We start from the raw sequence: 25,537 nt of genomic DNA on the forward strand, positions 1-25,537 counted from the left end.
ACTCTACATCAAATCCATGAGCCAGAACTGTCACCTCTTCTTCATAATATAGCCAGAATCCAGGAACTTCTCGTCCCTTCCATCACTACCTCTATGGTCAAAGATACCATTCTCTTTTGTCTGGATGATTTCAATAATTACTTACGGGTCTCCGTGTTTCTGCTCCTGACCAAGATATTCTACCAGAATATCTACCAGATATTCAAAGTTCACTTCATGGTGTGAATCAGATCACATCATTCCTCTGTTGAAAACCTTCCAATGACATTCACATTCAAATCTAAATTGCCCCTGGTGACTGCTCCGGTGACCAACAAGTTCCTATGGGATCTGGTTCCTGCTTATTTCTCCAAATCTACTCCTGTTACCCTCCACCATCCTTACAAGGTATTGTGGAGATTAAATGTTATCATGTATGTAAAGTACCTATCACAGAGACTGACACATGTCCATTGTTCAATATATGCATAACTATTATTATAGTTGTGCAATGAAGTTGTTGAATGGGGCCTGGCCTAGAATGATTGGACATGAGCAGAGAGCAATACAAGGAAAGTCATGGAAAGCAGAACAGGGTGAGGTAATTACTTAGTTAGAAGGGGCTAAGAGAAGCTCATGCAAAAGGATTGAGATACTGTGCTTTTCTGCAATTACTTTCCACTCCTTCCTGCTCAACACACACACACACACACACACACACACACACACACACACACAAACACACACACACACACACACTGCATCTGGGTCATGTTATGATGAGTAAACTTCCTTTCAGTCATTTCATATTACAATCAACTGTTGGCTTGCAAAAGCTTACAGATTTTTTTTTAATTTTATTTATTTATTTGACAGACAGAGATCACAAGCAAGCAGAAGGCAGGGAGAGAGAGAGAGGAAGGGAAGCAGGCTCCCTGCTGAGCAGAGAGCCCGATGTGGGGCTCGATCCCAGGACCCTGAGACCATGACCTGAGCCGAAGGCAGAGGCTTTAACCCACTGAGCCACCCAGGCGCCCCAAAAGTTTACAGATTTTGAAATTTTATTTAAAACGCTAGTTTTGAGGTGCCTGGGTGGCTCAGTGGGTTAAAGCCTCTGCCTTTGGCTCAGGTTATGATCCCAGGGTCCTGGGATCGAGCCCCGCAACGGGCTCTCTGCTCAGCGGGGATCCTCCTTCCCCATCTCCCTCTGCCTGCTCTCTGCCTACTTGTGATCTCTGTCAAATAAATAAATAAATAAAATCTTAAAAAAAAAAATAAAAAGCTGGTTTTCCCCTACCTTCCTAGAAGGGCCAAACTATGATGGCCAGTCACAAAACACAAGCCACACTTACACCAATCTCTTTCCTTCAACTGGAGTTATTTAAAGTAGGAGTTAATGGGGCACCTGGGTGGCTAGGTGGGTTAAGCCTCTGCCTTTGGCTCAGGCCATGATCTCAGGGTCCTGGGATCAAGCCCCGAATCAGGCTCTCTGCTCAGCAGGGAGCCTGCTTCCTCCTCTCTCTCTGCCTGCCTCTCTGCCTACTTGTGACTTCTCTCTCTGTCAAATAAATAAATAAAATCTTTTAAAAAAATAAAAAAATAAAGTAGGAGTAAAAAAATGTAGTTTTTGAAGGCAAAATCCTGATGCACCATCATTTATCAATAGCATGCTGGTATTCTCCAAGTCTTGCTGATTTGGGTATATAATTTACAGATCTACAAATCATTCAAAAGAGAGTTATCTTTTGATTCTACTGAAAATAAGAATAAGCCAATTCTTGCTCGGTGGTACTATTGATTCCTACACAGTGATCTACTGTTCATCAGTTCTCACCAAAGAAAGTTCACACAGAGAACGGTTAGGGCAAAATCTGTTGGTATAATTTGATTGTTGAACTCTTTTGTATTATAAATTGGTCGTATCAGTTATGTACTAGATAGAACTCTCCAAAAAACAGGTTTTCAAAATACCCTTCTCAATATTATTTCTGGAGTCACATCAGAGTTAAAAATAGCTCCAATATGTTTTGGTTTGAAAAAATATAATTATGCCAAGCGACCTTGAGGGGAAATCCATGCCAGCATGTTTAGATTATTTCCTGATGTTGGGAGAAGGTGGGCAGGTACCAAATCCCTCACCCAGCTCAACCCCAGGCCTGTCATTAAAGCAGATAATTGCCTGCCCCTCTTCGCCTCAGTGAAGGGGGCTCAGAACAGAATGCTTCCAGCCAAAAAGGGGTGGCTGAAGCCATCTCCTATTTTGTCTAGTCAGCAGTCAGCATGACACATAAGAGAATATTGTTGCATTAATTGGTATTAATCTTTATGGAACTGATTGAAAATTAAAATGCTAAGCTCTGTTTCCAAAATGTAAAAAAGGCAAAGGCTAAGTGAAACCTCTCACACAGCTACACTCTGGGAGTTTGTGGAAAGAAGGTATGATCTATCTTTTTCATTAATAACATCCATGCTGGGGCGCCGGGGTGGCTCAGTAGGTTAAAGCCTCTGCCTTTGGGGCGCCTGGGTGGCTCAGTGGGTTAGGCCTCTGCCTTAGGCTCAGGTCATGATCCCAGGGCACTGGGATCTAGCCCCTCATCAGGCTCTCTGCTCAGCGGGGAGCCTGCTTCCTCCTCTCTCTCTGACTGCCTCTCTGCCTACTTGTGATCTCTCTGTCCAATAAATAAATAAAAATCTATAAAAAAAAAAAAGCCTCTGCCTTTGGCTCAGGTCATGATCCCAGGGTCCTGGGATTGAGCCCCACATTGGGCTCTCTGCTCAGTGGGCAGCCTGCTTCCCTTCCTCTCTCTCTGCCTACTTGTGATCTCTGTCTGTCAAGTAAATAAAATCTTTAAAAAAAATAACATCCAGGCAAAGCCCTCTCTAAGGCCTGACATGGGAGAGGGTGATGTTTAGGACCAACTGCTGAGGGCAGGGAAGAACTGGGCTTCTTGTTTTTTTTGTTTGTTTGTTTGTTAACTAGGTGTGTCCCAGGGCATGAAGAGGGGGAAAACTGGAACACCATCCAATGGGTTCTCTTTCCTTTGAGACTAATTTTACCTTTACATTGTCTCTGCTAATATTGAAAGTCTAAATTCTCTAGATTCTAGTTAAGCAGCACCAAAACAACTCTCCAGCTCAGTTTTTTAAAAAAGATTTTATTTATTTATTTGAGAGAGAGAGAGAAAGAAAGGAAGAAAGAAAGAAAGAAAGAAAGCAAGCACATGAGCCAGGGAGAGAGGCAGAGAGAGAGAGAGAGAGAGAGAGAGAAAAGTAGACTCCTGGCTGAGCAGAGAGCCCAATGCGGGGCTCGATCCCAGGACCCTGGGATCATGACCTGAGCCAAAGGCAGACATTTAACTGACTGAGTCTCCCAGGCACTCTTCTCCAGCTCAATTTTTAAACCAAATTAAAAATAAATTTAATTGGCAAGTTTTATTTGGAAATATTTATAAATATGCGTATTTGCACAGGTTAGTATATACACATATATTTCCTTGCTCTGTCATTTAGAGAACCTAGAAGCAATAACACGCTAGTAACAAAGAGCACAGGTAGCATGTAGATCTGGCTTTCTAAGACTATTCTCCAGTAAAAGGAACCAGGGCTCTCTGGAGAATTGGCTCATTCCAGAACTGGGGCAAGAAACATTCAAGATGACACTAAAGTTCTTACAGGCACCAGAAAGTAAGAAGTTACTCCAAAGAGATGAAGGGAAGCAGGGAGGGAAGGAGGGAGGGGCAGAAGGATCAAGATGGCAGAATAGGTCGTTCCTGACTTCAGTCCGCCTCACAAAAAGACAGATTAGGAACTATCCATAAACAAGATTACCTTTTTGAAAATTCCAGAACATGGAGGTGAGGCTGAAGCATCCCTCTGGATCAGAGAGAGCAAGAAACACTGTCTTAGAAGGGTAAGGGGAAAGGATGCCTTTTGACTGCATCCTCCCGGGACGGTCCAGTGTGGCACTAAGAGGGTCCCCTTGGGCCTCTGGTTTCTTCACTGGGAAAAAGAGAGTCCAGGGCAAACATCCAGCTTCTCCAGCATTGCAGAATGCACCCTGGGAGGCCAACTTGGATCTTGCCCCACAAGGATCACGGGGGGAATTGGCGAGACTGGACTATTGGGGATTAAATAGAGGGGGTGGAACTTACAGAAATGAGCCCACAGATCTTGACAGACCATATTTTTATTAGCAGCAGTACTCAAGCAGAGATCACAGCCAGTGCCTCCGCCTACGTGCAGCGCCAAACCACTGTATCTAATTGGTCAGAGAGCTCAGTTGACAGTCTGCCTGGTTGGGGTCCCAAGCTAATAGTCAGTAGCAGCCACAGAGCTCATCTTAGAGCTGTGTTTAGGCAGAGAGCTAAGTCAGAATCTGTGTACAGGGCGCCTGGGTGGCTCAGTGGGTTAAGCCTCTGCCTTTGGCTCGGGTCATGATCTCAGGGTCCTGGGATCGAGCCCCACATCAGGCTCTCTGCTCAGCGGGGAGCCTGCTTCTCCATCTCCCACTCCCCCTGCTTGTGTTCCCTCTCTCTCTCTCTCTCTCTCTGTCAAATAAATAAATAAATAAATATAAATATCTTTTTAAAAATTTAAAAAATAAAAATAAAAAGAAGTTGTGTACAACAGCAGAGTATAGTCTCCAGCCCTGCCCAGCCAGGAAGCTTGGCCAGACAACCCAGGCAGCCATGAAGCTGAAGTGATTTGTTCATCATGTAATGTCCTTCTTTGTGTCTTGTGATAGGTTTTGACTTAAAGTCTATTCTGCCTAATATAAGTATAGCCAAGCTTATCTTTTATCTTAATTTTTTTATTATGTTCTGTTAGCCAGCATACAGTACATCATTAGTTTTCGATGGAGTGTTCCACGACTCATTAGTTGCGTATAACACCCAGAGCTCATCATAACACGTGCTTTCCTTAACGCTCATCCCGGTTACCCCAGCTCCCCCTCCCCCTCCCCTCTGTAACCCTCAGTTTGTTTCCCAGGATCCAAAGTCTCTCATGGTTTGTCTCCTTGTTGTTTTTGCTTCACATTTGCATGGAATATCTTTTTCCATCCCTTCATTTTCAGCCTATTTATGCCGTGAAATCTATAGCGAGTCTCTTGCAGACAACATATAGTTGGATCTATTTTTTAAATCCATTCAGCCACTCTATGGCTTTTGATGGGAAATTTAATCTGTTTACATTTAAACTATACGTAGGGAAGGATCTACTATGTTCACTGTTTACCATCTGTCTTATAATTCATCCTTCTTTTCTCTCTTGCTGTCTTCCTTGGTGTTTCATTAATTTTTTGTGCTAATTATCTTGGTGTCCTTTTTTGTGTGTATAACTTCTACAGGTATTTTCATTGTGACTATCATGGGGCTTATATAAATAGTCTTATTATAATAACAGTCTATTATAAGCTGATAACAACTTAACTTCAATTGCATACAAAAACTCTATATTTTTACTCTCTCTCTACACTTTATGTTATTGATGTCACAACTTACATGTATTTATGTTGTACATTTACTTACATTTATTATTTATATTGTCCATTTATATTATCCATTAACATACTTTTATAGTTGTTTTTAATAATTTCATCTTTAACTTTTATACTTGAATTAAAAGTGATTTATTCACCACTGTTACAGTAATACATTGCATTTGTCTATACAAGTGAGTTACACTTTCACATGCTATTGTGTTGCCATTTAGATCATCCTATTTCAACATGAACTCCCTTTAGAATTTCTTATAAGGCAAGTCTAGTGGTAATGAACTCCCCCAGCTTTTATTAGTCTGGGAAAGTCTTTACCTCTCTTTCATTTCTGAATGACAGTTTTGCTGGATACAGTATTTTGGCTGGCACATCTAAAAATTTCAGCACTTTGAACATATCACCCCACTCCTTTCTGACCTGCAAGGTTTCTTTTTTTTTTCTTTTAAATAAAGACTTTTATTTATTTGATGGACAGAGACCACAAGTAGGCAGAGAGGCAGGCAGAGAGAGAGGGGGAAGCAGGCTCCCCGCTGAGCAGAGAGCCCGATGCGGGACTCGATCCCAGGACCCTGGGATCATGACCTGAGCCGAAGGCAGAGGCCCGCAAGGTTTCTGAGAAACCCACTGACAGTCTCATGGGCATTCCCTGGTTCATGACACTTTTTTCTTGCTGCTTTGAAAATTTTCTTTGTCTTTGACTTTTGACAGTTTGATTGTAATCTGTCTCGGTGTGGTGTCTTTGGATTCACCTTATTTAGAAATTTCGGGGCTTCCTGGATCAGGATGTTCATTTCTTTCCTCAGACTTGGAGGGTTTTCAGCTATTATTTCTTTAAATAATCTTTTGGGTTCTTTCTCTCTCTCTTCTCCTTCTGAGAGTCCCATAATGCATATATTGGTCCAACTGATGGTGAGCCATAAGTCCCTTAAATTTTCTTCATTCTTTTTTCTTTTTGCTGGCTATCTGGTTAATTTCAAATTACTTGTCTTCGAGTTGCTGATTCATTCTTCTGCTTAATCTACTCCACTGTAGAACCTTTACTGAATTTTTCAGTTTAGTTATTGGGTACTTCAGTTCCAAGATATCTGTTTGGTTCTTTTTAAACTTTCTATTTCTTTGTTTCAACTTTCACTTTGTATATATATGTTTCTCCTCAGTTCATTAAGCATTTTTGTGGTAGTTATTTTAAATTTTCTGTCAGTTACTTTTATCCCTTTGTTTCATTAAAGTCAGTTTCCGGAGTTATATCTTTTTCCTTCGTGTGGATCATTTCCCCTGTTTCTTCACATTTCTTTACTTTTCGTGTTGGTATCTACACATTGGGAAAAAATCCTACCTCTCCCATTCTTCATAAATTGGCCTCTTACAGTAGAAAACCTCTACCAATCAGCCTAAGTGATTCTGTGAGACCATCAAAACTTTGTGCCAGTCCAAACCACTGTCTTTGCTCTTAGTGTGCCCTAAACATCTAGAGCATGTCTGGTCTGTCCCATCAGTGCTCTGAGACCAGTGAAACTAAAGCCAGTCCGTGGGCAGCACTCAGAGAAGTTGGAACACTGGATGTGCAGTCCAACTCTATCCCTCCCCATTGACAGCTGAGAATTGGGGGTTTTCTTTCACTCTTTTGTGCTGTGTGGAAGAGCTGTGGCAAGTACTTGTGTGCTAGTTCAAACCACTGTTTTTGTTGTCAGTGACCCAGGGCATTTAGAATACACTGGGTCCTGTCATCACTCTGAGACAGGTGAGACAGAAGCCAGTCTCTCAGGCAGCCACCAGAAAAGTTGTAATGATTGACATTCAGTGCAACTCTTTTCCTTCTCAGGGAGAAGGTGAAAGTTGGAGGGGTTTGTCCATGCGCTCTGTGCTGAGCAGGGGGAGGAGCTGTGGTGAGTGCCCACATGATAAACAGTTGCCTTTGTTATCTGTAGTCTAGCATATGCCAGGTCCTATAGTGCTCTGAGAAAGGAGAGACAGAAGCCAGTCCCTCAGGCAGTACCTGGAAAAACTAGGATGTTAGATACACTGTCTAATTCTTTCCTTGCAAGGAGAAGCTGGGAATGGTTTTGGTTTTTTTTTTTGCGGGGGTGGGTTTTTAGCCTGCTCACTCTGATGAAGGTGAGGGAAGGAACTGTAAATGTTCACACACTAGTCCACCCGCTTCCCATTGTTCTCTGTAGCCTCCTGGGATCTAGCATGTGCTGGGTCCAGTCAGCACTCCAAGACAGGAGAGACAGGGACCACTTTCTTGGGTAACATCCAGAAAAGCTAGAACGCTGGATGTGTGGACCAACTCTTTGGCTCCTCAGAGAGAAACAGGAGTTTTTTGGCCCACTTTCTCTGGGCTAAGCTGGGGTGATGAGCTGTGGCAAGTGGTCACACATTAGTTCAAACCACCATCTTTCTTCTCTGTACTCCCTAGGGGTTTAGCACATCAAGCTCTGTCAGTGTTCTGAGACGTGTGAGAAAGAAGCCAGTTCGTCAGGCAGCACCCAGAAAAGTTGGAACACCTGATGCACACAGTCCAGCTCTTTCCCTCCCCAGGAAAACTGGGAGCTGGAAGTTTCTCCCAATCGTATGTTGCTGTCCTGGGGACTACAGTGAGCAGGTGTCTCACATTTTCCTACCAGTTTTAATGTGGCTGGTTTTGTATTTGCCTGGGGTGCAGGAACCTCTCAGCTAGTTTCTGGATTTCTCACAGAGGGTAGATCCAGGGAGATAAGGAGTGTTAAGGGTTTCCTGTTCTGCCATCTTGCTGACACCTTTCTGTAAGATCATCTTTGTATCCTGTGACTTGCCAAACTCGCCTTTCAGTTGTGGGAGTTTTTGCGTGGATCCCTTGAAAATTTCTATGTAGATCATCACATCAACTACAAACAAAGATATTTTCCTTTTCCAATTTGTAGGCCTTATATTTTTTTCTTCTGGCATCATTGAGCGAATAAGTCTTCCATTACCATGCTGAATAAGAGTTATAATTATTCTCAATCTTTGGGGATAAGCATTGTCTCATTATTTTAGTAATATTAGCTACATTTTGTAGTTGCTCTGCATCAAGTTAAGGAAGTTGCCCCCATTTTTTATTTGTTGAGTTTTTATCAGAAGTAAGTTGAATGCAGGGGTGCCTGGGTGGCTCTCTCAGTTAAGCATCTGCCTTGGGTGCAGATCATGATCCCAGGGTCCTGGGATCAAGCCCTGTATCCAGTTTCCTGCTCAGCCAGGTTTCTCCCTCTACCTCTGTTCTTCCTCCCTGCTCGTATTCTCTCCCTCAAATATATAAATAGATAAAATCTTTAAAAAAGAAGTTGATCTCTGTGAAATGCTTTTACTATATCAATTTGTATGACTTTTCTCCAATGTGTTGATGTGATGGATCACATTAATTGATTTTTGAAGGCTGAGCTAGCCTTGAATCCCTAAAATAAACCCTATGTGGCAAAGGTATATATTTATATCTTTATATAGTGCTGAATTCTATTTTCCAAAGTGTTGTTAAGGATTTTTACATCTATATTCAGGAGGGATATCAGTCTTTACTTTTCATTTTTTTGGTCTGGTTTTGATATCAGATTAATATTAGTTTTCTACCCTGATTTGAGAAGTGTTCCTTTCTCTTCTATTTCTGGAAGAGACTGTGAAGAATTACTATTGATTTTTTTTAAAAGATCTTATTTATTTATTTGACAGAGAAAGAGATCACAAGTAGGCAGAGAGGCAGGCAGAGAGAGAGAGAGAGAAGCAGGCTCCCTGCTGAGCAAAGAGCCTGATGTGGGGCTCGATCCCAGGACACTGAGATCATGACCTGAGCCGAAGGCAGTGGCTTAACCCACTGAGCCACCCAGGCGCCCCACTATTGATTTTTTTTAATGTACAGTAGAATTCTCAAGTGAAATCAATTGAGTTTGAACATGTCTTTTTTGTGAGTATTAAATTATGAATTTAATCTCTTTAATAATTATTAGTGCTATTCAAGTCACCTTTTTCATATTGAATAAGTTGTGGTAGGGTTTTTTTTTCTGAGAACTTCTTCTCTTTCATCTTGAATGTCAAATGTATGTGTTTGTAATTGTATTATCCTTTTAATGTTTGTAGGTTCTCTATTGACATCTCCTCTTTCATTCCAGATTTTGGCAAATTTTTTGTCTTTAGCTCCAAATCTGGGATATAAAAGTAAAATAAAATCCAGAGAACTCACCACCATGCCATTCTTCACATCCCAAAGTCCCTAGTTGGTCTGTCTTCTGCTCTCCACCTTTCCATGTCTTCTTACATTTATTTTTATAATTAATGTCCAGGGATTTTAGGTGATGTTAGGAGAAGGAATAGGGAAAAGTACACCCATTCCATCTTTATATTTCTAGAAATGGAAATCCACCTTGGTGGTTTTGAGTAAAGGAGCAATAATGTCTGCTTTGTGTTTTAGAAATGTCACTTGTCACAGCAAAGAAGTGGTTAGAGGAGAGTAAGAATCAAGGTCAGAAGACCAGGCAGAACGCTCCTGCAGGACTCAATGAAGAGGGTCAGCGAGGATCCAAATTAGGGATTTGGCTGTAGGGCAAGTCTCTTCTCTCCTATGAGTCATATTTTAGCAGTGTTCTCCAGAAACATAGTGTCCTCTCCTACCCAATTCTGTGGTTTCCACTGCCTCTGGGATCAAGCCCAGGAATGTGGATTTTGTATAAGCTCCCCAGGTGATTCTGATGTATAGCTAGGGTTTGGACCTGCCTCAGTCAGTTCAGGCTGCTATAACAGAATGCCACAGACCGGGTGGCTTTAATCAATGGACATGGTCCCACAGTTCTAGAGGCCGGAAAATCCACGATCAAGATGCTGGCAGCTTTGGTACCCACTAAGAACCCTCTCTCTGGTTTGTAGATGGCTGCCTCCTTGCCGTGTGCTCACAAGGCCTTTCCTCAGTGTGTGCCCAGAAAAAGAGTATGCTAGCTCTTTCTCTTCTTATAAGGGCACTAATCTCATTGTGAGGGGCTCACCCTCATGACCTAATCTAAATCTATTTACCTCCCAAAGGACCCATCCCCTAATACCATCATCACACTGGGGGTTAGGGCTTAAACATATGAATTTGGGAGGGGGATACAAATATTCAACCCAGAACAAGACTTACTGCTTCTCAGTCAGGATCTCTCACATCTGATTGCCATTAAAATTACCTGGGAAGCTTTTTAAAAAATTCTAGGACCTATATCAATTAAATCAAATTTTCTAGGGGAGAGAAGAAGCTCCATTTACTCTGTAAAATGGACACAATGATGGCATCTCCCACATTAAAGCTGTGATGAAAATCAAATGAAATGATCTATGTAAATCATCTGTCACTGGGTGCTCGGGGAAATTACAGCTTTTCCTAAAAGTTCCCCCAATGGATTCTAATGTTCAGTCAGGACTGAGTATCACTGGCTACTCTATATGGTGGGCATTTCAGGCAAAATAGGCAAAGAGAACTAGAGCCCAATAGGCAGGAGGGAGTGAGGTTTAAGGAAAGGTTTGGGGGCCTGCAGCCTTGGGTTTTGCTATGAAAAAGACTGATTAGGGACATGGAAATTCCCATCCTGATCACCTCTTACACCTGTGTGAGCTCTTGGAAGTTTTGCACATTCCCTTACGTAAGAGCACACAGCTGACAATGGTAGAGCTAGGCCTTTATAGAGGTTCTGTCTCGAAAATCAGGCATCTTCCCACTGTTCACCCCTGCACTTTCAAATGCTTAGTGGTCACCACTGCTTTTCACTATAAGAAGACTCTCTTGAAGACGTCAGTCAACAGGTCTATCAGTCTAATCTCTGCAGTGTTCCTTAGCACTGAGAGACAAGAGCAAATGGCTAAGTTTGCTTATGCTCTATAAGACTCAAACACAAGACCCATCTGTGCGATGAGCTATGCGAAAACAGTCATCTTTGTGAATAATAAATAGTACTGTTCTGTTCTACATGGGGTAAGTTCACCTCTAGAGATGGAGTGACAGAGAATAAAACATTAAATGTACATGTTTAAGAGTCACCCAGCCTGGATAGGATAGATATGAAGTGCCTAGCATATAGGAGGTCTTTCATAAGTGGAAACTATTGTCACCAGGACATTTGATGATGCTCAGATGGAACTGTCTTAGGAAAGGGAATAGCTCAAGAAGCTGCGGGTTTCCAACTCTAGCTTCTACCACTTACTCAGTGTATGATCTTAGACAGAAAGCCACCTAACATCCCAGCCTTGCTGGGTTCATCTGCAAAATGGGTACAGTAACGGTACCTACCTCATTAGGGTTGTGGTGAAGATCAAACGAGATAATGTATGTAAATCACCTGCTATTTACTGGGTGCTCAATAAATGATAGTTATGATTATCCTTTCAAGGTGAAACAATTTCCAGCCAAAGCATTAATATCAGTGATTCCCTTTATTTGATGAACCAATCTGCATCTGATTAACTCTTTGTAAGTATCTCTTGGGGTAGAATGGTAATGTGTCCTTCACTCTCCCGAGGAAGATTTGGCTGGAATTCTGTACTGAGGAAATTAATGGCCTCTGAGAATCCATTTGCATAAGTACGTGTGCTATCACGGTGACATTAAAGAATGCATCCTGATCTGGGCAGAAACAGAGCTGCCAGCACGAAAACACACTTGAGGACTGGCGATTAGTTGCTCTGATACTTATTCCCCAGAAGCCTGGCTTATGTTGCTGAGGTAGACTGGAAGGATTCTGGCAGCAAAGTGGCTGCGGAGGGAGGAGCAACTCAAGAAAGATGTCCAGTTCCTGAATGAAATTCTGCCTGAAGACAGGAGATAAAAAACCAGCCTCCCATGGGACACCTGGGTGGCTCAGTGGGTTAAGCGTCTGCCTTTGGCTCAGGTCATGGTCTCAGGGTCCTGGGATCGAGCCCCGCATCAGGCTCTCTGCGCAGACAAGGGAGCCTGCTTCCCCCTCTCTCTCTGTCTGCTGCTCTGCCTACTTGTGATCTCTCTCTGTGTCAAATAAATCTTTTTTTAAAAAACCCAGCCTCCCTATGCCTGCTGCCTTCATAGACTCTAGCCTTTCATCCTATGACCATGACCTTTGTTGGTTGAGGGGACACTCTAAGCCCCTCGGGAAGGGCTGGACACTCTCAAGGGCCGCGAGACAGAGCCACCTACATCCAGTTGCCCTGGTCCAAGCACGGGGCACTTGCACCTTGGATATATCCTCCCATTATTCTTCATTATCTCTATAAAGGGCAAAGGTGCACCTCCATAAATATCAGGTCTAGCTTCAAACCTCCAGCATTCCATAGGTACCCACACTATCAAAGACTAGTGGCACTGTAGTTAAAAATCCTGTGCAGAACTCGGACCTATTCTGTCATTTCCTGGCTGTGCGTCTTTTGTTAAGTTTCTCAGTTTCTCTGTACCTTAATCTCTTCATTTGTAAAGTGAAAATGATGAGAGTGTTTCCTCATAGCTCTAGAGTTTAAATCCGAGAGTGCTAAGTCAATGCTGGATACAGCAGAAGCTCCTAGAAACTGGTAGCTATCATGTTTTTTTTTGTCACGCCGAGTGGCAATCACAGACCTGTACCCCTGAAACAAATAATACATTATATGTTTATTTTAAAAAAGAGAAAATGGATAAAGTCAAACTCTGGCTTTGAGGTTGATAAAAAAAAAAATAACGAGTTATTTTCCATGCTCAAAACTATTTCACAATGTCAGCCAACACATAGCTGATCACAAATTCAAGTGTTGTTCTAAATTTGTTGTTTTTTTTTTTAACCAAAGTAGATGCTTGAAATGTTGGAGAAAATGCAATCTCATATATTGCTGGTGAAAAATATTAATCTTTATGGCTTGTCTGAAGAGAAATCTGGTATTATCTACTAAAATTAACTTCAACCTAGCAGTGTCATTCATGGGAATCTATTCCATAAAAATAAAAGCACCGAGGGGCGCCTGGGTGTCTCAGTCGGTTAAGTGTCTGCCTTCGGCTCAGGTTATGATTCCAGGGTCCTGGGGTAGAGCCCCGCATCAGGTTACCTGTTCAGGGGCTAGCCTGCTTCTCCCTCTCCCCTGTACTTCTCCCTCTCCTCCCTGCTTGTGCTCTCTCTCAAATAAATAAATAAATAAAATCTTTAACAAAAAAATAAAAGCACTGGAAGTGGAAGGAATGTTTGTGAGAAGAGGTCGGCTAAGTTAACTGCACATCCAAACCATATCCTTTTATACCACCATTCAACAAATGCAGACGGTTACCACGGTGGACTGCTACGTTAGAATAGTAAGATGTGGCAGTATATAGAGTAGCTTGCCCCTGTTGTAAAATCAAATGTCCAAAACATCCCTTACCTAGGTGTCATATCCATGTTCTGTATAATCGGGCAAACATGGTTGGTTATTCCCACCCCTTACCCCTGTAGGGACAGTATGCAGTGGAAGAAGCAAAGGTTGCACGTGTTTAAAGAAAGATGTCCAGAGTGAAAACTTGTATTCCACAGTCCCACTTAGGTAAAACTGCGTTATCGTGTGTGTGTGTGCGCGCGCGCACGCGCGCGGGCATGTGCACACGTGCGCACCCACGCATGGGCACATATGAAGCTGCAAACATGCAGGGGGGAGAAAAGAAGGTCAGCAAGATGTTCCCTGCTGTATGTCTCAAAGGGGGTGAAAATTAGAAAAGTATTATTTATTTATTTATTTAACACTAGTGGAACCTGAGAATTCCCCTCAGGGGACATTTTATCTTAAGAAAACATGACAGCAGTCGCTTGGGGGTAGGCAAGTGGGTAGGCAGAGGCAGGAATGACTATTTCCAACTTTTGACTTTTGCACCTTATGCTCATGTTACTGGTTCAAAATACGAAATAAAATTTCAGGGTTGCATCTCGAGAACTAGAATCTCAGAGGCCAGTAATTTACCATCAGCACCCTCGGCAGGCCCACCACCGGGCTTCCCTCGGTCCCTCTGGCGCACTCCCTTCTTTCCCACTTCAGGGCCCAGAAAACTCTCAGACATATCCTTTTGACGTTGGCTCAAACGTCATCTCCTCGGCCCTGTGACCAACTTCAATCCCCTGTTCTATCTCCTGGTTGTACACTGTACCTGTATTTGCTGAATAACGTTATTCTACAGATTCTGACACCCACATGTGTGCAGTTTCGCCCAGGAGGGTGCTGCCTGTCACCTTCTGGAGAACTTAGGCAAGCTTAGTTTTGACTGCTCCCACTCCAACCACAGAGAAGCCCATGTCCGCGTGTAGCAATTGCTTCCAAGTGGGACCAAGTCCCCTGCTTCCTCTGAAGGTCCCCAGAAGCAGGCTCCAGGTTTTGTCGCACAGCAGCCTGAGTGATAACGAGGGAACAGCAGGGGTTCGAAGACCTTCAGAAACCACCTTCGATCACATTTAACAAATATATAAGGAGCGTCCGCTGGGCCCCACACACTGTGCGGAACCTCGAAGAAACAAGAGCAAGCAGAAGCTGAGGTGGTCCCTGATCTCATGGGGCTCACAGAGTAGTGGGGGAGACAACCACAGAGGAGCCGAAGTTCACAAATGAAGAAATAAAATAATTACAAGTCATGCAACTGTCAAGAAGGACTAGAACAAGGAGCTATCAGAGGAATGTATTTACAAATGTGATGAGTTCACAGGTGTGCTACATATTTGTCATGTAGGTAGAGGAAGCTATGAGTGATTTATTTAAAGGCTATTGAATTCAGAGTAACTTTTCCTTCATGTACTTTTTCTCAACCACCAAATTCTAATCGTACAGCTGTTATCATTATGGCAGTTGGGAGGGTGAATGAAAATGGCAAACACTGCAAAGGGGTTTTCACACGTGTCCATACTTTGAGGGAAACCTTGGTCTTTCTAAATGACTACTGCATGGCTGGGCCACAGACCCCGAATGGATTTGGAAGTGATTACTGACCAATTTTTAGAAATGTATTTATCAAGTGTCCTCCAAGGTGAGCTGTTTGATCTGCTCTATAAAATTGATTGTTATTTTAAAAAGGGGTATTCGTACTCAAAAGAATTTTAAACCACTGGTCTAATAAAAACCTCTTAAGTCATAATGCATTCTCCCTTAATCTCTCTCAACTTCTCTCTCTCTCTCTCTCTCTCTCTCTCTCTCACACACACACACACACACACACACACACACACACACACACAGGTGAGCATCTGGCAAGTATTACCGAGCAGCAACATGTCTATGAAAGAGAAGGACTGCAAACTCCATATCCCTGCTCCCATCTCCCATCTCCCAAAGCAAGCTAGGAGCAAGGTGAAGGGAAGACCGCTACCCCTCCCCCCACAGTGTGGGCTCGTATCTGGGCCAGTTTGCACAAGCATCCTACATACGGGGTGGCAGACCGCCCCCACATTTTAGCCTGGGGAATGGGGAGTCTAGGTACAACAGCTTTGTGCTTGGCCCCATGCTGACATGGCAGAGGATCCAGAAGGAATGCAAAATTCAGTCTGTATCCTAAGAGAGCCTGCAACTTAGCTGGGAGTCAAGCTTTGCTTACAGGAAAAATACAGAACTGGACAATCTCATTTATCGGAACAGTGGAACCAGGACTCTGGTGGAGGCAGAACTTCCATATAAATTAATTGCCCAATTAACTGATATTTTTTCTTAAGTGTTCATCCTGTTTATTTGGGTAGTATTCATTGGAAACGGCTTCTAAATGTATTGTGAATTTGTTTTATTCAATGGAACGTTCTGGGCATAATTTAACCTTTTTCCTGATGACTCCGGGTCATCAGTATGAATATCCTTTATTGCACCTCGTCTGCTTTTGCATTATTCTGAATTCTCTTTCTTTCCACATCTGGCTGGCTGCTGTCACTGCACACCCACAGTTAGTGAGCCTGGCTATTTCAACCCTTTCAGCTCTTGACTAATCACTGATAATGACAACAAAAACTGCATTGATCCCCTGCTGTATCCCAGACCCCGTGCTAAGTGCTTTGCAGGGACTGATTCATTAAATCCTCAGAGCAACCCGTGAGGCAGGTACAATTATTATCCCCAAATTGCAGACTAGGGTAGCCAAGGCCCAGAAGGGTCAAGTCATTTGCCTAAGGTTACACAGCATCACGTAGCAGAACCAGAATTTGTACCCTGATCTGCTGATCTCGAGAGTTCAAGGTCTTCAGAACCATATTAGTGCTTTTCAAACCTTTTTGACAATGAGGCACAATCAGAAATGTATTTTTATCAACATGCAGGGGACAAAAATGTTATAATAAAATCCAGACTTCCAACAACATATTTGTTGAAATACATTCTGATACTCTATTCTATTTCATTATCATCATCATCATCATCATTATTATATGACTAATGTTGGTTGTGACCCACTGAAATGATTTCCCAGCCCACTGATGGGTCACAACTCATGATATGAAAAACCCTGTAGCACCTTCTGGGGCACTTAGGTGGCTCAGTGGGTTAAGCCTCTGCCTTCGGCTCAGGTCAATGTCTTGGGGTCCTGGGATCCAGCCCCACATAGGGCTCTCCACTCAGCAGGGAGACTGCTCCCCGCCCCCTCTGCCTGCCTCTCTGCCTACTTATGATCTCTCTCTGCCAAATAAATAAATAAAATCTTAAAAAAAAAGAAAAGAAAAACCTTGTAGCACATTTTATGGCTAATCTGCAGTGAGTGCAGGGTCACCACTGGCCATACTGACACCTTAGTGTAAACTAGAGAAAGGTGTCCCTTCCTTGAGATACTTAATTCCATTTGTCAAAAAATTGTCAAAATAGGCTGATTTTGTTAGATTAAGACACTTCCCTGCCATCTGCCAGAAAATGAATGAATGTCTTGAAGGGGCACCTGGGTGGCTAAGTCCTTAAGCGTCTGCCTTCGGCTCAGGTCAGGATCTCGGGGTCCTGGGATCGAGCCCCGCATTGGGCTCCCTGCTAAGTGGGCAGTCTGTTTCTCCTTCTGCCCCTCGGACTTGTGCTCTCTCTCTCAAATAAATAAATAAAATCTTAGAAAATATCTTGACATCAACATTATGAAGACAAAATGACGTTGTGAGTTCCCAGTGCCCAACTTTCAAGGTTGGCGCTGGTAGAGAACCCAAGTGACGATATGGATCCAGAAGTGAGGCTTCAATGAGTGGACTGTCTCCGAGGACCCGCACGTGCAGGATTTGTCATGGAGCTGTTGCTTTCTCCTCTGTCCTCAATTCCCAGTTAGGATCGCCAGATAAAATATAGGATACCCCCTTAAATTGGAATTTCAGATCACCAATAAAAAACGTTTCGTGTAAGGATCCTCCACACAATATTTGGGATAGACTCATACTAAAAAAAAAAAAAAAAAAATCACCTGTTGCTTATGTGAAGTTCAAATGTAACTGGGAATCCCGTATTTTTAGTTGCTAAATCTGGCACATCTATTTCCGACCACGGAAACAGGCTCAGAAGGACGAGGAGGATGGAGACAAATTCAAGGATCGGTTTCATGAGAAAAAGCTGACACTAAGATGAGCTAGATAGTCTGTGCAGCGCTCTTGAAGATGAGTATTTTTTTAAGATTTTATTTATTTATGACAGAGAGAACGCGCGAGGGAGGGAAAATGAACACAGGGGAGCTGGAGAGGGAGAAGCAGGCTCCCTGCTAAGCAGGGAGCCCAATACAGGGCTGGATCCCAGAATGCTGGGATCACGACCTGAGCCGAAGGCAGACGCTTAATGACTGAGCCACCCAGGCGCCCCAGAGATGAGTTTTGTTAGAGCAGTGGCTGGGTCATTTCAAAGAGCACCTAGACGGGGACACATGAGAGTCATCAGGAGGGCCTGAGAGCGTTTCTGTAAAATGTATGGAAAGAACTAGACCGATACAGGAAAATCACGATGGTACTACACTTACTCTAAATGCCAGGCAATGTAATAAGCATTTGATACACAGCATTTCGATTGAGTCTTACAACACACTGTAAGACAGGCACATTATCATCCCATTTTATATCTAAAGAAACTGAGGCAGAAAGTGGATCTTACGAAACGTGGCCAGGGTCACGTAGCTTATAAGCGGCAGGGCTGGGCTTTGAACTCAGATGTGTCAGGCTCGGGGTACAGTCCTCACCACCACACTATGCCACTAAAAGGAATGTGGGAGTGGGGACAAAGGAAGGTTGTAGAACACAGCTTCTACGTCCTGTGTTGTGTCAGGGACGGAGAAACATGAGCTGATGCAGATAGCAACCCTCAGATTAATGAGGTGTCCTATAACACTATATCCTTGCTGCTTTGTCAGGGCAAAAAGCGAGACATGCTTTTTGGAGTGAAGGGACGTGTGTACAGCATCCCGAAGGGTAGTAAGTCCCGTATTTCCTCGGCCCTCTTTTCCACTCCTTCCCAAAACTAGAGCCCGCTGAAGTCCTACCCCGACCAGGAAAGAAGAATCCGAAAGTCCCACCCCTCGTGCTTGGAGCTGCACCCCCAGGGCTTAAAGTCCTGCAATAAATATGACAGTCATCTGGGGATCATGGAAGCCATTCTACTGGCCAGTGTTCTTTCCCTGAGAGAAACAAGAGAAATCCAAAACGAAAAGCAAAATCACCCCCAGCTGTGGTCTCTTTTCAGCCTCTTCTCGGTGCTGGCTTGGCTCTGCATCTGTAATCTATTCAATCAGAAACTTGCTACTAGGTTAACAGATAACACGGCTTTAATTTATTTGCCAAAACACTTGGCCTCCAAAACCTTATTATTATTTATTTACACACCATTGTCAAGAGACAATGCCCGTCCTTTGTGACTGGAGTGTTAGCCACCAACGGATCTGTTCTCAACATTGGAGGACTCGTTGTTACTGTGATTATCTGTTGTGGGTTCCTTCCCTCCCATCCGCCCCCCTTCGTCGGAACAGCTGAGCGAGGCTAAGGGAGGGTAGAGAGCGAGCGGAGGGGCTCTGTGTGCTAGCGAACCAGCTCTCCGGCACGGAGCAAAGCAAACAGCTCCGATTTGTAGCATTTGTTAATGTTTGTGGTGGCAACACACCCTTGATGGCCATTTCAAGCTACCTGTGGGACCCCACTGAATGCAAATTTGGGGGGAGATACTAACAATAGCTCTCCAGAGCCAGCATCAACAAGCAGGGAAGTCTGTATGGTGCCTCAAAAAGGAGTTGGGGAGGGGGCACCTGGGTGGCTCAGTGGGTTAAGCCTCTGCCTTCGGCTCAGGTCATGATCTCGGGGTCCTGAGATCGAGCCCCACATTGGGCTCTCTGCTGGGCGGGGAGCCTGCTTCCCCCTCTCCCTCTGCCTGCCTCTCTGCCTACTTATGATCTCTGTCAAATAAATAAAATCTTTTTTTTAAAAAAGTATATTCCAGACATCTATAGAAAAGTCCAAACACCTAGCCACTGGAAGGCTCAGTCAGTTAAGTGTCTGCCTTTGACTCGGGTCATGATCTCGTGGTCCTGGGATTGAGCCCGGCATCGGGCTCTCTGCTCAGCAAGGAGCCTGCTTCCCCCCCCCCCTCTCTCTACCTCTCTGCCTACTTGTGATCTCTCTCTCTGTGTCAAATAAATAAATAAAATATTTTTTAAAAATACTCCTGTGGATCTAGAGTTACTTGCTTAAACATTTTCTAATCTGAAATAAGTAGATCTCTATTTATGAACATGGAAAATAACTGCAATAAGCTGTTATTGAGAGTTTTTGAAATCATCCAGCAATATTAGCATGACACCACTGCAAATTTTTAAAAGGTGTCTGTACACTCACAAACAGAAAAATCATTTAAGCATAATCCACTAAAATATTAATGGTAGTTATCTGTGGGTGGTGGAATTATGGACAGGTTTTACTTTCTTCTTAATATTTCCATGTCACAGTTTTTTTTAACAAGCACATATTACTTCTATATTCATATTCATATATTTCTAATTTTAAAAGCAGGAACTTGTTATTTCATGAGTTCTCTGTCATTCCTGCATCCCCTTCTGCAGGTAGAACTAGTGGGGCTGGCATGGGACAGGACATCAGCTAGAACCCAAGCACATCAGGAATACCCCCCACCATGGTCTTACTCTCTTTTCCCAAGTGCCACTCAGGGGAACAGGGGTCACTTGTCCAATATTACAGAACAAATGAGTGGCAGTGCTGTAGCCGAACAATTCTCTTTTTTTTAAATTTTTTATTTTTTATAAACATATATTTTTATCCCCAGGGGTACAGGTCTGTGAATCGCCAGGTTTGCCGGACAATTCTTAAAGCTGGTGCTCAGACGCCAAGTCTCCCTACAGCAACTGCCTCACCGACAGCACCAAGCCAAGTTACTCTAGCTCAGCCCTTTACAAATGAGAAATGAGAAGGGCAGATCGAATCTGGGGGATTTAAGTTCTAGGTAAGTAGAATTCGGTTCCGCAATCTGAACCAGAGCACACGCACATCAATTTCTTGTCAGTGTCTTCTGAGAAATATGGATCTCACACTTCTGTTTCGTTTGCTAGGCTAACTGGTGACCCTATTGCCTGTCACTTAAACCATGATTTAAACAGACGTGAGAGCCAACCCCTAGTGTAATTGAACGGCAAGACTGTTTGCCAGTTAGCCAAAAGAACAAACCATCATAAATAATATTGGTTCTGTGGGAAAACATGCTCCAGGGTTGCAACTGACATACATGCTAACGTCTGGAACACGACATGATTCATTTGTAAATTGGGGGCTGCCAATTGGGGACCAGGTGGTCTGATCTAAACAGATCAGAGCCTTATGCTTCTCATATGGAAATCTCTTTACAGATGTGCTATTGTGATCAATGAATAATTTTAAAGCATTTGGGAAATGTTAATTATTGATCTAGCTTGCCTGACCAAAGCAGGATCTACAAAGTGCCACACAAATTCAGCTTGGTCTATGCATTACCAAATAACTGTGCTGATTGTCTTTTTCTCTGGCTGGCTATTTTCAAACAGTTGGGTCACAGTTCTGGTTTATTCATAGAGAGTTCACATAAAGTTGGGGGTCAAATGTTATTACTCAGAATATGCACATCAAGAATGAAAATGTGTTTAAAGAGAAATCCTTCTTCTTCTTTCCCAATGAGCACAAGTGACTAGTGGTATTATTCTAGTTTCCCAGTTGTAACCCACTTTCTGCACTGGTTAGTACTGTGTCTCCATCCCTAGCATGCTAGTTTCTTCCTTCAAAGAACTCCAAAAGCCACTTTCTTAAAGATGCTTCCCCAGGAATAATAAACCAGTAACTGCTTTGTTTTGGTGAGGAAGAGTTGTTATTTTAATTTATGTCTCAAATGTGTGCCTTTAGATATGAATGCTCTCTAACCCGAAAGAATGTTTCTCACTGGGCATGCTTCTGTTCTTGGTAAATGATGGCTACATTCTATTAGAGACGCCGTTTTATCTGTTTCTAGACCAAAGAGGAGACTATGAGGACCCATACTAAGTCTGAAGACAGTACCAAGCTGTATGGTGTGAGACCAGGGCTTTTAGGCTAGAAATCAGAAAGCCCAGGTTCCAGTCAAGACTTTGTAACTACCCAGCTATGCTTCTGAGAGCAAGTCCCTTCCCTTCTCTAAGGCCCAATCTCCTCATCCAGAAAATGAGAGTTCTTCTAACTCTGTGGAATTTCACTCAGGTGAGGGGGAAGGAGGAAAGCCAGCATGTCTTGAATGTAATCTAATGGGAAGGCCATCTGGTTAAGCGAGGTTATCCATCAAGAGGCTCATCTTCCCACCTGAGGCAGTCCATCAGATGTGGTCTTGCAGGAGCAGGCATCAAAAGTTCCCAGTTCCTTTTTATCCTAGATCAGGTGACAAAGGGGGCAGCTGAGAAAGTGCAGCCAGTTCTTTCCTGAAGGGAGGGAAGCCCAGAGGGTGCCAACACTGAGCTCAGAGGTAAAGTGCAAAACAGAGAAGAGATTACTGCCCTCATCTTGCAAAACACGAGAATTCTGGTCATTTCTGAACTGGGTCAGGGATGGGTAGAAATCCTTTATCTTGTCTTTCTTCTTGTTTCTGGTTGTGTTGAAACAGATTTAACCTCTGGATTATTTTCAAGTCTTTGAGAGATGACTTTGTCATAATTCTGTTTAACTATCTCCCTCCCAGACCAGGTGATGTTCCTTAGGGGCAAACACAGAGATGCTGTAAGAGGGTTTGCTAAATAAATAACTGAGTAGCACATTTCCCACAAAATAAAAAACCTGATCTTGACAGGAAATCAATCAGCACAAAAGTTATCAAGTTGCTTGACATGCTTTCTGGAAGGAGGGACAAGATAAAACTAATGAAATTGATGAGGTGAAGTTCTTCTCCATGTTTTTTTTTTTTTTAATTCTTAAAGTATAATGTCCTTAAATTGGTATTATACTGTTTGTGAGCTCTGAAAACTCAAGTCAGAGCTTTCCAACATGAACCCATATCACAGATATTTAAGTGAAAGCATGGCCCATATCTTAAGTTGAGATGCTTCTGTACGGAGTTAGTCATTTATAGAAGGAATTCAGCAGAGTGATTAGAAACTCAGTATTCTAGAATTCGTTCAGCCAAGCCAATTCGTTCTAGAATTCATAGCCCAAGCCCAGCTCTTGGGCTAATTATGTAATCTCTCTAAGCTACAAATTCATCCCCCTTGAAAAGGAAGAATAATAATAAAGCCTACTCATTAAGCTGTGATAAGGAGTCAACCTGAGAAAAGGCATTAAATGTACAGAGCCTGGCACATAGTGAGCCCTTACATTATTGTTGCTGCTGCTGCTAAGAATATGAATAATAAATAACAACAACAAAACAAAAATATATCAAATATTTAGGTCCCTTTCATTATCGGCAACCTCCTTCCAGTGTGACCCATACACGAGAAGGCAGAGTGGTCTACTAGGAACTGGTTAATTACAATATGGAATCACTGAACTCTGAGAACAGATAAAAGCTATACTTCTTTATGCACAATCCTAACATCATTTGTAAAATAGACTAGCTAATAGATATTCCGCTGAAACATACTCCTTTCCAGTCGGTTGCCCGTTATTAACAGGCTTGTTTCAATCAAGCTGTGTGTTAAGAATGACTGATATTTGATCCCGTGGCTTCATATTGTGGAGAAATAGGTGTTATTTACTAGGCTTGCCAGATTTAGCAAATAAAAATAAAAGATGCCCAGTTAAATCTCAATCACAGATAAATGAAAAAATTTTTTAGTGTAAGTGGGTCCAAAATATTGCATGGGGCAGATTTATACAAAAGAATTATTCATTGCTTACCTGAAATTCACATTTAACTGAGCACTGTGTATGTTACCTGGCAACTCTATTTTTACACAATTTGTCTTTACAGCTTTCTAAATATATGAATTTGATGACCTTTTTTTTTTTAAAAGATTTTATTTATTTAGAGAGACAAACAGAGACAGAGAGCATGATGGGGAGGACAGGGGGAGAGGGAGAGGGAATTTCAAGCAGACTCCACATTCGGCATGGAGCCTGATTCAGGGCTTGATCTCACAACGCTAAGATCACAACCTGAGTCAAAATCTAGAGTTCGACGTTTAACCAACAGAGCCACCCAGGTGCCCCTGATGATATTTTATAAAGAATATCCATTTAGGGGCATCTGGGTGGCTCAGTTGGTTAAGTAGCCAATTCTTGATCTGAGCTCAGGTCTTGATCTCAGGGCTGTGGGTTCAAGCCCCATTTAGCAGTCAGTACCACTAGTTTCTATCACAAAGTCAACTAATTATATTTTTTCAATGTTATAATATTGACTCCTTGTTTTAAGAAATTGTAACAAAATTTCTGTTAATACAAGTAATGTAGGTTTTTTGTTTGTTTGTTTTGATTTGTTTTTTAAGTAATGTAGTTTTTACTAGCATGGGGGCACAACAGCATCAATAAACCACCAGCAATTTCCAAGGAAGCCATGGTTAAGTATAAACTCTGACGAGGCCACTCTGAAATGAATCTCATGTTGGAAACCAGAGCTCCAAGCCATCACACTGAGGAAGGTTTCTGCCAGTTCACAAAGGTCATATTTACCTGTAGCTAGTGGCATTTCCTTGTTCTTAGATAAGATACAACAAAGGGAAGTGTTCGGTTCCAGGTGAGTGGGAAAGGTGTAAAAAATAGGAAGATAACAGTGTTTGGTTCAGATGGGAATGTGTCAGGCAAAGGGTTCACTCTGCTACACAATGAAGGCGCAAGTAACCGGCTATAATGAAAATGTTATCACCCATTAAAATCCTGGTCCTCTTTCACTAGGATTTAGATGTAGAAAATTCTGACCGCATAAGCACCAAAACTTTCCTTTCCAAACGGGGAGGGGGTACAGTGAGGCTGGTGTTTATATTTAATATTTACATAAACTTAGAGTTTCAATAGCATGTTAAACAGCATATCTTGGCTGTGTCCTCAGTAGTGTCTCTAGTTAGGATTCTGTAAGGGAGGAGTTAAAATAATTGTAAGTCTCCAATGTACTCCTGGTCATAACTGAAAATTAGACAACCAATAGCTTGGCAGCAGCATCCACAAGACAAAGAATAAACAGAAAGGCAAACCCAGTCCTGTAAGAAAAACATTCTAGAACTAAAGGCTGATCTCTCTTCACACTACTGCTGTGCTCCTAGGGAAGACTGCCAGGTTTTTGTAAATCAAGTAATTTAAAAATGATAAAATGGAGCACACTTTGTAAAGGTGTTTCTAGAGATTTCCCTAAGGCCAGATGCCTACATCTGCTGTCTGGGCAAATCTGAATAAAATCACGTATTTTAAAAAATGTTAACCTCCCAATGTCCTTCCCACTTTTTCCAGGGGGCAGGGTGCTCAGAGAACAGGAAGATGAGCTAGGTAAGTAAATACTAATGAAGGTCTTCAAACACCTCATCTAAATAGACTTTATATTTCCTGCACATCACTCTTAGACCAAATAGCTTTCTCTGTAAAATGTATGGTTCTAACCCAATAGGAAAATGCACATGAAAGTGATTTGTAAACGGTAAAGCAGTGTAAAAAAGGTATTGATTGTTCTTATAAAAGATCTCAAAATGGAATTTCCACCTTGTGCTAACAGGGTGGGAACAGGGCAGAGGTGGCCTTT

This window comes from Mustela nigripes, chromosome X (genome assembly GCF_022355385.1).
Source record: "Mustela nigripes isolate SB6536 chromosome X, MUSNIG.SB6536, whole genome shotgun sequence".
Lineage (NCBI taxonomy): Eukaryota > Metazoa > Chordata > Mammalia > Carnivora > Mustelidae > Mustela > Mustela nigripes.